The sequence below is a fragment of the Ranitomeya imitator genome, chromosome 2 (genome assembly GCF_032444005.1).
Source record: "Ranitomeya imitator isolate aRanImi1 chromosome 2, aRanImi1.pri, whole genome shotgun sequence".
NCBI classification, from domain to species: Eukaryota; Metazoa; Chordata; class Amphibia; order Anura; family Dendrobatidae; genus Ranitomeya; species Ranitomeya imitator.
This window is the reverse complement of record NC_091283.1, coordinates 832,313,472-832,332,480: the sequence shown is the minus strand read 5'-3', so window position 1 is coordinate 832,332,480 and position 19,009 is coordinate 832,313,472. Positions and strand designations below refer to the sequence as shown.

The 19,009-nt window shown below is 46.0% G+C and overlaps 1 protein-coding gene across 1 annotated transcript in view; it reads left to right on the top strand.

Annotated features, from left to right (window-relative positions):
- LOC138666025 (C-type lectin domain family 2 member B-like) overlaps positions 1-19,009 on the top strand; it is a 119,706-nt gene that overhangs the window by 47,236 nt on the left and 53,461 nt on the right. The window lies entirely within an intron of this gene.

The following is a 19,009-nucleotide window of genomic DNA, read 5'->3' as shown; positions in this document are numbered from 1 at the left end:
TTTCTTACTGTTTTGAGCGTATAGCTGCCTTGACGTTTGAGTTGATGATTTACATTATAACTCGCTGTCTGTAAAAAAAAAAAAAAATATGTTCTTAGAAGGTCGCAGTTTTTTCACCTCGGTCCTGCTTTTCCAGTATTATGTTGGAAGAAAAAAGTCACGGAGCGCACATCCAAAACTCATCCATCGTGGATAAGCAAAAATGTGCAAAACTGATCACGAGATGGTCATTCCTTCACCTTTTTTAAAGGTGCGGTGCTGAAGCGATACCGCCGGTGGAGCGACCTGGTGTCTCATAGCGCCCATCCTGTAAGGTTGGGGACCCACTAATGAGATCTCCGTGCCGTGGCAGAGGACCTCGTACAGTCTGACCAGAATGTTATTGAAGAATCTCATTTTTTTTCTCCAGCTGTGGCATATGAGGAGTATAATATAGGCTTCAGGTGTCGCCCGTCCGGTGTTGAGGGCCCACATTTTGCGTAGGTCTCATTTTTCTGGCACGCAGAACAAGACTTCTGTAATTTTAGTTTCTTGTACCAGAACTTTAAAAGTTGTTCTCCAATATTAAAATAAAGACCTAAAGGATACGTCATTATAAATAAATATATTTAATTTAACAAATCTCAGTATTTTTTTCAGGGGAGGTAAATACTGTATAATTATTTTGGCCGCTGCCTTGTCACACTGACGGAATCCTGTCCTAGAACGTTAGGACAGATGTCTGAAGATCCCATTAATTCTGTAAGTTTTCTCTACATCACTCACTAAGGCTGGGTTCACATTACGTTAGTGGCGTCCGTTAGACGGACTACGTTACACTGTGGCATGAACGTGGTGTAACGTAGTCCATTAACACCGCCATTAACTCCTATGTCTGACGCATCGCTAGCGCACGCCCACAATGCGCATGCGCTAGGGATGTGCCGTCATTGAGTGACGGATCCTGAGACGCGTGCTGCAGCGTTTCCGGGTCCGTCACTGCTAGCGCAGATCGAGCTAGCAGATGCTCTGTCTGCGCTAGCGCGATGGAGAATGTCAGCACTTGCATCAGCAGCCCGTTCACGCATGTGTTGAGGTTTGTGATGCAGTCCGCAGCACGATTTGGTCCTTGTCAAAAATGGCTCAGGTCCTACCGCTTGCTCATCTTTCAGCACATCAAAAAAAAAGAACTGGTAATGTATGGGTACAGCTCTAAACCTCAACACTCTGGGTCTTTCCTGTTTATCAGGACTTGCAATATTCCACTTTTGCTTTTGATATTATTTTTTTTTATTTAAAAGCAACTTTAATACCACCCCATAAGCCTCACACATTTATCATAGTCGTATATATACATGCCAGAACTGATAACATAAAAAGACCATATTAATAGGAAATACTCTTTAGAGAGCAATAGGATAACCATAGGAAAGGAAAAGCGCTTACAATTCCCAAGTGTAACTATTTACACCATATCAGTAACATATGCCATAAGAAACTTTTTTTTTTAGAAAAATTTATACAAAACTTTTTTAGAACATCAATACAAAAAGCAGGCAAATAAATGTACACAATAAAACCCAGAATTGCTGGACAGGTAAGTTATATGACGATGCAAACAGGCAGTGACAAGCTATCCATAACGCAAGGGTACTCAACCAGTAACACCACGTACTATTGTTTAAAAAGAATGTACAAGTGAGTATCCCCAGCAAAAGGTATATACATGGGTGAGCTACACATCATGACGGCCAGCCTATCCCTTACTCTATACGTGCAGTGTGGTATAATGACCACAACACAGACCCACACTGTATGCAAAAATATGTTCACAGAGGGATAGATGCTGGATAAAGTAATGTCTCACCCATTGGACAGCATACGGCACTGCTCAGATACCCCAACGCGCGTTTCGCTGCTTCCTCATGGGGCAGTGTGTAAAAGTGCCCAGCCATAGATGTATATATCCCACTCAAAGCCGGATGACCAATTACCGTCTAGCGAGCGCATGGGGGCGGAGCCACACAGCTCCCTCACATCACGTCCGGCGTCACAGGGCGATGTCTCATAGAGGTACGTTACCATAGAAATAGTAAATACATCGCTCTGTAGAAACGCCCAACGGAATGCAGGGAGGAGGAGTCACCGCACGCATGCGCTACCCGCGGCAGGAAGAGACCCTCACGCCATGTTGGATGAGGGCAGCAGCCAAGGCAAAACACCATGTATAAATTCCCACAAAGACCACATAACATAATAATATAAATAACCGGTATATAAGTACATAAATATGCAGAAAATATCACAATACAATCATAACAGATAATAAACAATGATCAACATAGGTATAAATCCAAGATGTTCCTGGTGTATGCAATAGCATAGGGATGAACAGATACACCAAAAAGGCGTCAATTGTCCGCATGGAGGCCGGTCAAGAGTAGAAAATGGCGTGGTATGAGAATGAATGCACTTTATCAAATATAACAAACTATAATAGAAAACAATAAAGAAAAAAGACACAAGAACACACAGTAGATAAAATGATAAAATCAACGACTTCAACAGGACACCGGAAGTACTTAGCTGTGTTCCGGGACATAGTGCGCCGGCGGTGCCCGCAGTTGGGCAAAGCATACTGCGCGTGCGCAAGGCAATCTTGCCTTGCGCAGGCGAGTACTACGGAGGACAGAGAATGAACTTCAATCCAATATTGCGGCCAGAATGCAGCCAGCGGGTAAAGAAAGGGTGAATCAAACACCCGAAAACTCCGCCCATATGACCGGAAACCGGTCCCGCCAAATTCAGGTGACAGGTTCCCTTTAAGGCCCAATTTAGACACACACCTGTGTCTTGGGATTGAGACTCTAGTGATGCATGTTTGGTTGTTCCATTACATGAGATTGCCCGGTGTCCAACTTGCATTCATCCCTCTGGTCCTTCACTCTGCTGATCGATGGGGGTCCCTAAAGGCAGATCCCCTCCAATCAAACATTTATTTAGATTTTATTCCAAGAAGAAACATTTCCAAGTTTACCCTTATACTTAATTTCTCCATATGCTGAAACCTTTTTCTTCACTTAGGCCGGAGTCACACTACAGCGAGATACGGCCGAGTCTCGCAGGGTAAAACCAAGCTCTGGCACCAGCACTCCGGAGCGGAGCATGCGGCTCCATGTATTGCTATGCGGCCGCACGCTCCGCTCCGCAGTGCCGGCGCCAGAGCTTGGGTTTACCCTGCGAGACTCGGCCGTATCTCGCTGTAGTGTGACTCCGGCCTTACAGAGATCCTCAGAATCGGCCCCTCAGACGGAGACTGCAGGTAAGTCAATGGCAGCATTCGCCTGAGTAGTATCCATTATGTGTGGATGATGAATGTTATAGGTACATTTTGTGACAAATTCCCTTTCATCCATGGTTCCTCCAAAATTGGCTCGGATTTGTCTAGTAAACTCATTCTTTGGAACACTCACTTGCAGGGTTATTGTTATATAGCCTTCTACTTATCAATTGACAAGAGTTTTTGTTTTTTTGCAGTGGGTATTGAGGTGATTGGCAATACAACTGGTGGGCCGGCATCTCCTCTTTTGAATGGTCAACCGAACATAATGCCCCAACAGGAGCAAGGGAAAGCTTTGTCTCACCCCATTCAAGAAACTGATGCTACGCAAAGTGGGGTAATTACTCTGTTATCCAAATGAGTGGTGCAGTGTCTCATCCATGATCCACCATCTTCTCCATAAACCCTCCGGGATACAGATGTATGTTGGAATGTAACATACGAGACCTTCTTATCACTGGACTTGGCAGGTCTACACTCCTAAAGCCAACCTCATGGGCAAGTAGCGTAATTGGACATGTGGCCTGTCCACAGATTGTGAAATACTGTCCCCTGCTATATTGGGGTCTTCAGGGTTCTCGGACTACTCAGGACTTGATTTGTAATGTAAATCCTATTGCATAAGACGGGTCTTGACTGATTTTTGTGAATCGAGCCACAAAAGTGGACTTTGAACATCGGCATTGGGAGCCACTAGTGGGAGGACACTATAACTCCCAGTATAACTCACTGTACAATTTTGTAGGTGCTGAAGATCTGCTGGTTTCCAGCCATTCAATGGTGGATCTCACATTGATGTCTGTCGTTTCCAAGACACATCATGGATTCTTTTGTTTTCGTGCGCGGGTATTTCCATCCCTTTGTCATAATCATTCGTAGAAGCTCTCCACTTATTTACACCAGTGGAATCTTCTACCACCTTCTTGAAGACATATTAACGATATATCACCCATCCTGAGCACATGTCCCCCAAGGCTGTGGAGCTTCCCTGGACCATCGTTGGCCAGTCATTTTCTGGACTGATGTATAGGAACTTAGAGCCAGGGTTCCGGAGGATGCATCGACTTTGGGAATAGTCTCAAAAATGTTTGCTAGATCAACAAAGTCAAAGACAGGCTGCTTGGGCTTCCCCAGACTGATGAACGGCAGTGGTGGACCTCCAGGGACATGTAATTTATTGCACCAGCTGGTCCTAGTAGGCAAACCAGAGACTGCCTAAAAGCCAGGGTTTTCTTTTCTCTTTATGGAAAGTCAGTTTGATGCAAATGAATGTCTGCATTGACCCAACATGGGAACGTCTCCTCAGATTTGTATCAGTCAAAGACAAAACATTGAAGGTTATCGCCATCTAAAAAATGTATCATGGGCAATGGAGAAGTAGAGGCGCATGCGCGTTTCTTTCCAATCCTTTGAATTGGAGTTTAGAAGATTTCCAAGGCCACCTCTCCATTCCTGTCGGCACGTGACCAGACTTTGTTCTTGAGATTGATGCAGGTCTCCAAAAAAGTGATATCTTCGTATTTTGGAGATTTGAAAAGGGGTTGTCCACCAACCGAACAAGCAGTAGTTCCCGTTGTGAAATAAAAACACTGTGCGCTCGCCTCCTGTACAGGCGCTGTTCCAGCGATGTTTGTGCCGGGTTTCCCTGGTCTGGGGTCACATTGTTATGCCACGTGAGCCCTGCAGTCAATCATCCACCACTAATGGCTGCTGCTATGACACCTTCGGATGAACCGCGGACAAAGAGAAGTAGCAAAAGTGCTCAGTCTAATAGTGGCCACTGGATGGTTGCAGGGCTCACATAGCATTAAAACGTGACGCAAGCCCTGGGGAACCTGGCACCGACACCGCTGGAACAGCGCCGGTGCGGGAAGTGTGTATATAGTGTTATTATTTTAGGGGTTCTCCAGACAGTGGACCACCTCGTCAAGGTATATCTTGTCCCAAATACGACAACTCCTTTATGGACCAATAGTGTAAATCATGTCCAGCTTTCCATTGGTCATAATAACTAGAGGTGTAATACGGGCTCCAGTACAAAATCTGTAAAAAGCCCCCATCTTATATAGAGTATTAGTATTGCAAGGTTCCTCATATGGGACAGGGGGACTTTTTGGGCTCTCAGGGACCGGGGTCCGGTGCCACCTCATCCTCTGCTTCCTGTAGCTACACCCCTGGTCATAAATCACCATAACCCTCCTTGCTGCTTTGCTTTTTACTTTATCATGAAAAACAAAAACAAATATGGCCGTGGGTCTATAACTGGCCCTGTGGGTCACTTGATTTTTTTGTATGTGTTTATGCTTGATGAGCCGTCTCCTCTATCCCGTAGTTATCAATATAAGGGTCTTTGAGGGACGCTGTAAAAGTAGAAATCCTTCCAAAAATTCAGAGTAGAGTTTTGGGGGCTCTATTACCTGTTTAAATGGCATTAAAGGGGTGTTCCATACATTTTTCTAAAATGGCCAGAGGGAAGGGATGGTTGTAAAAGATCCAGTGGTCTCTATCAGATCTTTAAGCGATGACGTCCTGTCCGTACAGTCACGAGACCCCACTGATCGGCTGCAGGGTAAGTGGAATGATGGATGGGGGTCTTCAGACTCTGGACCCTGTGGTCAATCAGTGGTCAGTTGAGTGTATGGACGGGGCGTCATCACTTCCGGTCCCAGGGGAGACTGCAGGGACATTGGCAGGGATTCGGGGACGTCAGCAGTTTATTTTACAACCATCCCTTTCCTCGGGCCGGTTTGGAACAAACCCCTTCAAAGGGGCAAAGGGGCCACTATAATACAGCTGGCCCATCCTTATGACCGGCCATTCATGTTTGGAGGACGGACGAGCCTCTTAGTAAATCATTGGACCCTACTGATGACGATGTAGAGGATAAACTTATAATAGTCCCGAAGAACCATTTTAAGGGGTTTCCTGGCACTTAATAAATTCTTATTATTCTCACTGTAGATCAGAACCAGTCACAAATCTGAGACCCCACAAACAATGAAGATGTTGGGGGCTCACTGGGGCACCATTGTCTCTAGACTGGATTCAGGAGACGGACCCTCACCGATCAAATACTTATATCCAATGTTATAGGGGTTGTCGAGCTTTGGGGACTTTTTTTTACCTGAATGAATGTATTTGGGCATAAAAATAATTTTTTGAATGTTTTTCCCCTCTTGTTTTATATAAAAATCATTTTTGTAATTGGGTTTCATTATAAACGTTGCACCGTTTGGCTTTTCCAGGCTTTTCGTTTCCCGGCACATTGATCATTGATGTGGTCTGTGGTCATAAATCAGCTGAGAGGAGATCGTAAAGAGACCTAAAAGAGTCACAATCTCTCCTGTCAGACCGTCAGCGAGAGCTCAATGATGGATTCTCAGTTAACTCATTCTGCAGCTAGCAATATACAGAATGTAGCTTGGGCTACAGAAGGCTAACGGTGCTAAATTTTTACCAGCACCCATTTGCAAAAATGATTTTTAGCCCCAATTACATGTATTTAAGTAAAAAAAAATGTCCAAACCGATCAATGATAAAGTCCCAGAAATACATACAGATTCTACTTTTATATGTTCCGCCTGTAAACTGTGACTAAATCGTTTTGCTGTAAGCCACCATCCTTTCTTTTCATAAATTAAATAAATATGAACAACTTTTTGATCACTTTTGTTGTCGTTTGGTCAATCTAGTTTGTGATGACTTTAATGTTTGACTCTCTGATTCATGTATATATCACAGTCAGCCACCAGGTGGCGCACTCCAAAAGGAGCATAAACTTTTATGCCTACTATCTGGCCAGGAGTGACCTCTACTGGTCACATGTAGGGTATGTGTCCACGTTCAGGATTGCATCAGGATTTTCCATCAGTATTTGTAGCCAAAACCAGGAGTGGAGCAATTAGCGGAAAAGTATAATAGAAACATATGCACCACTTCTGTATTTATCATCCACTCCTGGTTTTGGCTTACAAAAACTGATGGAAAATCCTGACCAAATCCTGATGCAATCCTGAACGTGGACACATACCCATAATGTCACCACATTGATGCTTACCTCTCATCACTGATTGACAGCTTTCTGCCTATGCACAGTGTACACAGAAAGCTGCGACTCAGTGGTGTGGACGAGGGTTATACAGGGCTCAGCATTTAGAGAACTGCTAGATTTGCAGAAGAGAAAACTGATTTAATCCAAACTGCAGCAAGCAGCTCAGTAAGTGATACAACACTGGAATCAGGGTCTCAGCCCCTAGATCTTGTGGTATTCACTGATGTTTTATGCACAGAATTCATCAAAATGACGTGCACATTCACGAGTTTTGCGCAAAGTCAAAAATGGTCTTATTTTTTTATATTTAACTATTTTTGCAACTTTTGGAGGAAAAAGTTGCACAGTCTATAAAATGTTGCAAAAATTGCAGTGTGCATAAAATAAACCGGAGAGGAGGAGGGCAAGAGTGGAGTACGACTGGGGCAAAATTTGCAAAAAATGAATAAGGCGAAAATATTTGGAAACCCTAAACCTCGCCCAAGGTGGCAAACTAGAAAAACAGGTGAAACACATATAAAATTGACTTTAAAAAAGTCACAAATGGAAATATCAATTTGGTGCAAACATAAAAACAAAAAAACGCAAAATGATGGAAATTCGACAAAAAAGCAAATGCAATAATGAATAAGCCAGAAAATATTTTTGGGGAAGTTTTATCGGTGGAGCGATTTTCTCCGTGCTCTTGTTACTTACTCTCCACATAGCCCTTTAACATCTTTTCGATGTTGGGTGTAATAACACACCCACATCGGACTCCCCCTGTTTGCGTTGGAGCCCGCACCTTTTCAGGCACATGTCAGCTGATCTATACAGCTGACATGTGCCCACAACAGCCGCAGGTGGAATTGCGATCCACCCACGGATGTTAACTAAATTCTCACGGATTGACAGAATGGAGAAGGTGGAGAAACTTTATTTTTCCCCACGTCAGAGAAAAACTGATCCCACCCCGATCAAAATCTGATCTGAATAATCGGACTGTTAGTGATTCTAGAATGCCGTCATGTGATTTCAGCTCTAGGTTTATGATACGAGCGAGTTTTTATAGCGCCTGACTCAATGTACGCAAACAAGTTTAAAAAAAGAAATGCTTCTATGACAAGTGCAAAGTGCAAATGACCGAGACTGTATTGTAGAAAGTCTGCCAGATCAGCAGATCATATGGTGATGAGATCACTGCGGAATCCGGACCGCGACACATCCTGAAAGGGATCATGTACGGTGGAAACCGTTGTGTCAGCAGCACAAGATATGGGGGATTTATTTTCCCTGCGACCTAATAGGACAGAAATGAGAAAACTTAATCAGGTGCCGCAGACCCCGAGCTTTGTGTATTTTACACTTTTATTACTAAGAATATTATCATCACTTCCCGCACAACAGATGGGGATACAGTGAGAAAATCGCTACGGAGGGTCCTAATGCACAGACTCCAAAATAGACAGTATTAGAAATCTTATCAGAAAAATATTGTTCTTTCTCTTCCTGGACGGATCAATAATGATCACTAATTATCAATTCACCCGTAAACTGTGAATACAGACTCTCATCCATGAGACAGTAGATGACGGCTGGAGCTCAAAAAGTTCTATGGAGAACTCGCAGCGGAATGTCTGTCTCCTCCTCTAGCTCCTCCTCCCTCCATGGAATATTAAAAGCACCAACTGTCATCTCCTATCTCAGTAATGTGAACAGATTTCTCTGACAAGAAGTATCACAAAGTTACTTATCACACATTTCCTACTGATTTATGAAATAAAGTTGACGAATTAGCATTTAACCCCTTAATGACTTATGACGTACCGTGTCGTCTCCCTGCCTTTTTTTCCACTGCTGCATACAGCACAAGAAATCAGACGATCGCAGCTTCAAGTCATCTGAGGGGACTATTAAATACAGTAAAAAAAAAATATGGAAAAAATAGATACGTTCAAATCGTCGCCCTTTTGCCCCATTAAAAATTAAGAAATTAAAAAAAAAAATACCTATTTGGTGTCACTGCGTTCGTAAAAGTCCGATCAAAATATAAAATAAATTAATTTGATTGGTAAAAGGCGTAACCAGATAAAAAAAAAAAAACTCCAGTATTTCGGTTTTACTGACTTTTTATTTTTTTTTTTTCACCACTTAAATAAAACGAAAACTATACATGTTTGGTATCTGCATAATCATACTGACCTGGAGAATCCTATTGTCAGGTCGTGTTAAGGTAACGTATGTCTGGCCCGCTGTTTTCCTATTGACCTGCCCTGTGTATCTGTGATATATATTCTGTGTGCTGTAAATAAAGGGTGTTCTTAGACTGGAAATACGTTAAGAAGCAGTCAGCTTTTATATGCTCTCATGTAATCAAGAAAATCCTGCCAGCGTCCTTCATTCAGAATCTAGCAAAAGCAGAGTGGACCTCCTGAAACACGGGGGGTACTGAAAGAGGTACCCCAGCTTGTTAGACCCCGTTACAGGGGTACTTTCTTATGCTACAGGGTCTGCCTATGGGGGTACTGTCTTATACTACAAGATCTGCCTATGGGGTGCTGCCTTATACTACAGGGTCTGCCTATGGGGTGCTGCCTTATACTACAGGATCTGGCTATGGTGTTGCTGCCTTATACTACAGGATCTGGCTATGGGGATGCTGCCTTATACTACAGGATCTGACTATGGTGTTGCTGCCTTATACTACAGGATCTGACTATGGTGTTGCTGCCTTATACTACAGGATCTGACTATGGTGTTGCTGCCTTATACTACAAGATCTGCCTATGGGGGTACTGTCTTATACTTCAGGGTCTGCCTATGGGGTGCTGCCTTATACTACAGGGTCTGCCTATGGGGTGCTGCCTTATACTACAGGATCTGGCTATGGGGATGCTGCCTTATACTACAGGATCTGGCTATGGGGATGCTGCCTTATACTACAGGATCTGACTATGGTGTTGCTGCCTTATACTACAGGATCTGACTATGGTGTTGCTGCCTTATACTACAGGATCTGACTATGGTGTTGCTGCCTTATACTACAAGATCTGCCTATGGGGGTACTGTCTTATACTTCAGGGTCTGCCTATGGGGTGCTGCCTTATACTACAGGGTCTGCCTATGGGGTGCTGCCTTATACTACAGGGTCTGCCTATGGGGTGCTGCCTTATACTACAGGATCTGGCTATGGTGTTGCTGCCTTATACTACAGGATCTGGCTATGGGGATGCTGCCTTATACTACAGGATCTGACTATGGTGTTGCTGCCTTATACTACAGGATCTGACTATGGTGTTGCTGCCTTATACTACAAGATCTGCCTATGGGGGTACTGTCTTATACTTCAGGGTCTGCCTATGGGGTGCTGCCTTATACTACAGGGTCTGCCTATGGGGTGCTGCCTTATACTACAGGATCTGACTATGGTGTTGCTGCCTTATACTACAGGATCTGACTATGGTGTTGCTGCCTTATACTACAAGATCTGCCTATGGGGGTACTGTCTTATACTTCAGGGTCTGCCTATGGGGTGCTGCCTTATACTACAGGGTCTGCCTATGGGGTGCTGCCTTATACTACAGGATCTGGCTATGGTGTTGCTGCCTTATACTACAGGATCTGGCTATGGGGATGCTGCCTTATACTACAGGATCTGACTATGGTATAGCTGCCTTATACTACAGGATCTGCCTATGGGGGTGCTGCCTTACACTACAGAGTCTGCCTATGGGTGCTGCCTTACACTACAGGGTCTGCGTATGGGGTGCTGCCTTTTACTGCAGGGTCTGCCTATGGGGTGCTGACTTTACTACAGGGTCTGCCTATGGGGTGCTGCCTTTTGCTACAGGGTCTACCTATGGGGAGCTGCCTTTTACTACAGGGTCTACCTATGGGGTGCTGCCTTTTACTACAGGGTCTGCCTATGGGGTGCTGCCTTTTACTAGAGGATTTGCCTATGAAGTGCTGCCTTATACTACAGGGTCTGCCTATGGGGTGCTGCCTTATACTACAGGGTCTGCCTATGGGGTGCTTTCTTATACTACAGGATCTGCCAATGGGGGTGGTGCTGCCTTGTGCTAAAGAGTCTGCCTATGGGGAGTGCATTATACTATATTGAGCACTGTCTGGTGCATTATACTATATGGAGGTTATCTAGGGGGCCATCATACAGTGTGGGGATTACAGGGAGGGGCCATCATACAGTTTGGGGATTACAGTGAAGGGGCCATCATATAGTGCTGGAGCCATCAAACAGTTTGGAGGCTACTAAGGGGTCAGTATACTGTGTGGGTGGTACTATGCCGTGAGGGGGCATTATACTGTGTATAAGAGAGCATCATACTGTCTATAGGGGAGTTGTACAGGGGGCAAACTCGGGACATTATTTAAAGCGAAGTGGGCACTTATTGTTATAGGGGAACTCAGGTTACTGTGACTATTAAAGGGGCACACAGGGCAATATTACTTTCTAGGGGGCGAAATGTGGGCACTTATCTAGGGCACTTGCACCCGGCATTACTATATTATAGAGGGGTGCTTTAGAATTGAGGCCACAGAGAATCACACAGCAGGTGTAGTAATAGGGACACATATGGCAGCAGAGGCTCAGTATTGGGGTATCAGGTGTAGTAATAGGGACACATACGACAGCAGTGGCTCAGTATTGGGGTATCAGGTGCAGTAATAGGGACACATACGACAGCAGCGGCTCAGTATTGGGGTATCAGGGGCAGTAATAGGGACACATACGGCAGCAGTGGCTCAGTATTGGGATATCAGGGGCAGTAATAGGGACACATACGGCAGCAGCGGCTCAGTATTGGGGTATCAGGTGCAGTAATAGGAACATACGACAGCAGCGGCTCAGTATTGGGGTATCAGGTGTAGTAATAGGGACACATATGGCAGCAGAGGCTCAGTATTGGGGTATCAGGTGCAGTAATAGGGACACATATGACAGCAGCGGCTCAGTATTGGGGTATCAGGGGCAGTAATAGGGACACATACGGCAGCAGCGGCTCAGTATTGGGGTATCAGGTGCAGTAATAGGGACACATATGACAGCAGCGGCTCAGTATTGGGGTATCAGGGGCAGTAATAGGGACACATACGGCAGCAGCGGCTCAGTATTGGGGTATCAGGTGCAGTAATAGGAACATACGACAGCAGCGGCTCAGTATTGGGGTATCAGGTGTAGTAATAGGGACACATATGGCAGCAGAGGCTCAGTATTGGGGTATCAGGTGCAGTAATAGGGACACATACGGCAGCAGCGGCTCAGTATTGGGGTATCAGGTGTAGTAATAGGGACACATACGACAGCAGCGGCTCAGTATTGGGGTATCAGGTGCAGTAATAGGGACACATACGACAGTAGCGGCTCAGTATTGGGGTATCAGGGGCAGTAATAGGGACACATACGGCAGCAGTGGCTCAGTATTGGGGTATCAGGGTCAGTAATAGGGACACATACGGCAGCAGCGGCTCAGTATTGGGGTATCAGGTGCAGTAATAGGGACACATACGGCAGCAGCGGCTCAGTATTGGGGTATCAGGGGCAGTAATAGGGACACATATGGCAGCAGCGGCTCAGTATTGGGGTATCAGGTACAGTAATAGGGACACATACGGCAGCAGAGGCTCAGTATTGGGGTATCAGGGGCAGTAATAGGGACACATACGGCAGCAGCGGCTCAGTATTGGGGTATCAGGTGCAGTAATAGGGACACATACGGCAGCAGTGGCTCAGTATTGGGGTATCAGGGTCAGTAATAGGGACACATACGGCAGCAGCGGCTCAGTATTGGGGTATCAGGTGCAGTAATAGGGACACATACGGCAGCAGCGGCTCAGTATTGGGGTATCAGGTGCAGTAATAGGGACACATATGGCAGCAGCGGCTCAGTATTGGGGTATCAGGTACAGTAATAGGGACACATATGGCAGCAGAGGCTCAGTATTGGGGTATCAGGTGCAGTAATAGGGACACATACGGCAGCAGCGGCTCAGTATTGGGGTATCAGGTGTAGTAATAGGGACACATACGACAGCAGCGGCTCAGTATTGGGGTATCAGGTGCAGTAATAGGGACACATACGACAGTAGCGGCTCAGTATTGGGGTATCAGGGGCAGTAATAGGGACACATACGGCAGCAGTGGCTCAGTATTGGGGTATCAGGGGCAGTAATAGGGACACATACAGCAGCAGCGGCTCAGTATTGGGGTATCAGGTGCAGTAATAGGGACACATACGGCAGCAGTGGCTCAGTATTGGGGTATCAGGGTCAGTAATAGGGACACATACGGCAGCAGCGGCTCAGTATTGGGGTATCAGGTGCAGTAATAGGGACACATACGGCAGCAGCGGCTCAGTATTGGGGTATCAGGGGCAGTAATAGGGACACATACGGCAGCAGCGGCTCAGTATTGGGGTATCAGGGGCAGTAATAGGGACACATACGGCAGCAGCGGCTCAGTATTGGGGTATCAGGTTCAGTAATAGGGACACATATGGCAGCAGCGGCTCAGTATTGGGGTATCAGGTGCAGTAATAGGGACACATACGGCAGCAGCGGCTCAGTATTGGGGTATCAGGTGCAGTAATAGGGACACATACGGCAGCAGCGGCTCAGTATTGGGGTATCAGGTGCAGTAATAGGGACACATACCCCAATACTGAGCCGCTGCTGCCGTATGTGTCCCTATTACTGCACCTGATACCCCAATACTGAGCCGCTGCTGCCGTATGTGTCCCTATTACTGCACCTGATACCCCAATACTGAGCCGCTGCTGCCGTATGTGTCCCTATTACTGCACCTGATACCCCAATACTGAGCCGCTGCTGTCGTATGTGTCCCTATTACTGCACCTGATACCCCAATACTGAGCCGCTGCTGCCGTATGTGTCCCTATTACTGCCCCTGATACCCCAATACTGAGCCACTGCTGCCGTATGTGTCCCTATTACTGCACCTGATACCCCAATACTGAGCCACTGCTGCCGTATCAGGGGCAGTAATAGGGACACATACGGCAGCAGCGGCTCAGTATTGGGGTATCAGGAGCAGTAATAGGGACACATACGGCAGCAGAGGCTCAGTATTGGGGTATCAGGAGCAGTAATAGGGACACATACGGCAGCAGCGGCTCAGTATTGGGGTATCAGGTGCAGTAATAGGGACACATACAGCAGCAGTGGCTCAGTATTGGGGTATCAGGGGCAGTAATAAGGACACATACGGCAGCAGTGGCTCAGTATTGGGGTATCAGGTGCAGTAATAGGGACACATACGGCAGCAGCGGCTCAGTATTGGGGTATCAGGTGCAGTAATAGGGACACATACGGCAGCAGCGGCTCAGTATTGGGGTATCAGGGGCAGTAATAGGGACACATACGGCAGCAGCGGCTCAGTATTGGGGTATCAGGGGCAGTAATAGGGACACATACGGCAGCAGTGGCTCAGTATTGGGGTATCAGGTACAGTAATAAGGACACATACGGCAGCAGCGGCTCAGTATTGGGGTATCAGGTGCAGTAATAGGGACACATACGGCAGCAGCGGCTCAGTATTAGGGTATCAGGGGCAGTAATAGGGACACATACGGCAGCAGCGGCTCAGTATTGGGGTATCAGATGCAGTAATAGGGACACATACGGCAGCAGCGGCTCAGTATTGGGGTATCAGGGGCAGTAATAGGGACACATACGGCAGCAGCGGCTCAGTATTGGGGTATCAGAGGCAGTAATAGGGACACATATGGCAGCAGCGGCTCAGTATTGGGATATCAGAGGCAGTAATAGGGACACATACGGCAGCAGCGGCTCAGTATTGGGGTATCAGAGGCAGTAATAGGGACACATACGGCAGCAGGGTAGGTTGTGTCATCCTTGCCGGTCACATGTTCCAATGTGGGCGGTTCTGTGTGACGCTGGCCTCCTCCTCGCTTGACGCCTTCTGCGTTGTCCCGGACTCTGGAAGCGGTCCGAATGTGCATGCGCCGTCACACGGGTTGTCTTTTGTTATAAATTCTTGGATTGGTTGTTGTGCCCTATAAATTGTCCACCATATCCAATGATGCCATACCCCCGGAAGAAGGCACGTAGCCGAAACGCGCGTTGGGGTGGGTGGCATCGTGGTCGTGCAGGTAATTTACCTTTCACTACTTGTTTTGGTCATGAACTATTTCTATGCCATTAATTGACACGTCTGTATGAGGTTATATGGTGTTGCTGCATCCTTTACAATTGATTTTGGCACGATGCACTAGCACTCTCAAGTTGACCATTTACTCAATATGATTCTAGTATTGCTGGTTGGGTTCTACTTTGCCACCTTTTGGTGAGTTTTCTTGTCATTTCTCTGTTGTCTCTAATTGATTACTACTATTTTATGTCTTGATCTAAATAAAATGTGTTACTTTTAAACAAATCTGGTTCCTTTGGTGCTCTTTTCTCCTTTTTGGTTGTTATATATCATGCACTGAACCTTTCTGACACAATCCGGCACCTTATGATTTTTCAGTGTAGGTGTTTATGTGGCTTGGTTTATATGATTTAATTTAAAAGGGGTTGTCCAGGTAGTGGACAAACCCTTTAAGGGTATAAACAGGAGAATAATTTGGAGTTTGAATGGTTAAAAATATATATTTTATTAATTACAAAACTTTTTTGATAAAATAAAAAATATGTACAAAATGTAAAAAATACAGACAGGTAACAATCGCTGATAAAGAAACCCCCAGTACAGATAAACAGATGTGAAAGTATACCCACCGGTGGTCTCCGAAAGTGGTGAGGAAAATTGTTAAAAAATATCCACCATTACATCAAATAAATGTACTGACCAGTAAAAGGAGAGACCACCTTACCCAGTATTGGAGTCAGCTAGGTTTGTTACCAGAGAAAAAATGAAGTCCCCGACGCACGTTTCGCTATTATTTTTCTATTTAATCAAAAAAGTTTTGTAATCAATAAAATATATCTTTGTAGCCATTAAAACTCCAAGTTATTCTCCTATTTATACTGTTACGGTATTTTGGAGGGGTTCACCACGTTTTTATGGGGGTATTTTCTATGATCACGGATTGTGGCATTATCCAAGTTCATTATGCTAATGGGTTTATGTTTGTATCATATGCCCTTTATATTTACCCCATATTCGTGCCACTTTCTGCCGCCTTATTTTTATCATTCTGGAAATATCTCCCCATTCTCTGACAGCTGACCGGTGTATGCAGTGATTAACTGTTCAATGTTTACATCTAGCTGATATCCGATTGGTGGAGGCGCGGAATCCCCCATAATCTGATATTGATGACTCATCGGTATCATGTGATGGGGGAATCCCTGCAAGTTTCACTGGAGCCAAGTCACTTCTTATAAAGTCATGCAGGAACACAGGGCAGTCAGTGACAGCAATGGAAGCAAAGGACAGAGAGGAAGAAGCCGAGCTAAACTGCAGATTAGGACTGGGAGCTGGGGATGACCCCACGGAAATACCGGCTGTCCGGGCGCTCGGTAAGTGGCCGCCTATATGTGATAGTAATGGTCAGATCCAGCCCTGAGACTTCTGCCTTATAGAGGTGGGGACCCCTGTGTTTAATTTCTGGGAACAGTTTAGCCCTTTAAAAGAGTAAAGTGTTGGAAGGTGTTTTTTGTGATGTGGGTGACAATGGTGGGCTGTGTGCTGTGTAGTGAGGTGGGAACATGTCAGTCAGGTCTCTATATGGGGTGGGGTGCGCAACAGGGTCGCCGTAAAACTAGGGCACATTTTTGCCCTGTCTATAATATAAAAAAAAAATGTCTGGGATTTTTTAATTTTTGAAACTGAAGAAACTTGTACAGATTATGTTTACTGTATTTATAATTTCATGGCGTACAATGAAGGCAGCTGATGTCTTCATCATGGATCACTGCGTGGCTGATACTAATAGGGGGCATTGTGATGCTGATACTAATAGGGGGCATTGTGATGCTGATACTAATAGGGGGCGCTGTGAGGCTGATACTAATAGGGGGCGCTGTGAAGCTGATACTAATAGGGGGCGCTGTGATGCTGATACTAATAGGGGCACTGTGATGCTGATACTAATAGGGGGCGCTGTGCGGCTGATACTAATAGGGGGCGCTGTGATGCTGATACTAATAGGGGGCGCTGTGCGGCTGATACTAATAGGGGGCGCTGTGATGCTGATACTAATAGGGGGCGCTGTGATGCTGATACTAATAGGGGGCGCTGTGCGGCTGATACTAATAGGGGGCGCTGTGATGCTGATACTAATAGGGGGCGCTGTGCGGCTGATACTAATAGGGGGCGCTGTGATGCTGATACTAATAGGGGGCGCTGTGATGCTGATACTAATAGGGGGCGCTGTGATGCTGATACTAATAGTGGGCGCTGTGAGGCTGATACTAATAGGGGGCGCTGTGCAGCTGATACTAATAGGGTGCGCTGTGATCCTGATACTAATAGGGGGCGCTGTGATCCTGATACTAATAGGGGGCGCTGAGCAGCTGATACTAATAGGGGGCGCTGTGAGGCTGATACTAATAGGGGGCGCTGTGAGGCTGATACTAATAGGGGGCGCTGTGAGGCTGATACTAATAGGGGGCGCTGTGATGCTGATACTAATAGGGGGCGGTGTGATGCTGATACTAATAGGGGCGCTGTGATGCTGATACTAATAGAGGGCGCTGTGATGCTGATACTAATAGGGGGCGCTGTGATGCTGATACTAATAGGGGGCGCTGTGTGGCTGATACTAATAGGGGGCGCTGTGAGGCTGATACTAATAGGGGGCGCTGTGAGGCTGATACTAATAGGGGGCGCTGTGAGGCTGATACTAATAGGGGGCGCTGTGAGGCTGATACTAATAGGTGGTGCTGTGAGGCTGATACTAATAGGGGGCGCTGTGAGGCTGACACTAATAGGGGGCGCTGTGAGGCTGACACTAATAGGGGGCGCTGTGAGGCTGATACTAATAGGGGGTGCTGTGAGGCTGATACTAATAGGGGGCGCTGTGAGGCTGATACTAATAGGGGGCGCTGTGCGGCTGATACTAATAGGGGGCGCTGTGATGCTGATACTAATAGGGGGCGCTGTGATGCTGTTACTAATAGGGGCGCTGTGATGCTGATGCTAATAGGGGGCGCTGTGCAGCTGATACTAATAGAGGGCGCTGTGATGCTGATACTAATAGAGGGCGCTGTGATGCTGATACTAATAGGGGGCGCTGTGATGCTGATACTAATAGGGGGCGCTGTGATGATGATACTAATAGAGGGCGCTGTGATGCTGATACTAATAGGGGGCGCTGTGATGCTGATACTAATAGGGGGCGCTGTGATGCTGATACTAATAGGGGGCGCTGTGATGATGATACTAATAGAGGGCGCGGTGATGCTGATACTAATAGGTGGCGCGGTGATGCTGATACTAATAGGTGGCGCTGTGATGCTGATACTAATAGGGGGCGCTGTGATGCTGATACTAATAGAGGGCGCTGTGCAGCTGATACTAATAGGGGGGGCTGTGAGGCTGCCACAAATATATAACGACAAGACAGTGTCTACTATATCTGTTGTTTATGAATTAAGAAGTAGAATTGCTGCACTTTTGTCCTTTTTGAATGCACTCATTTCATTCTTCTTTGTAG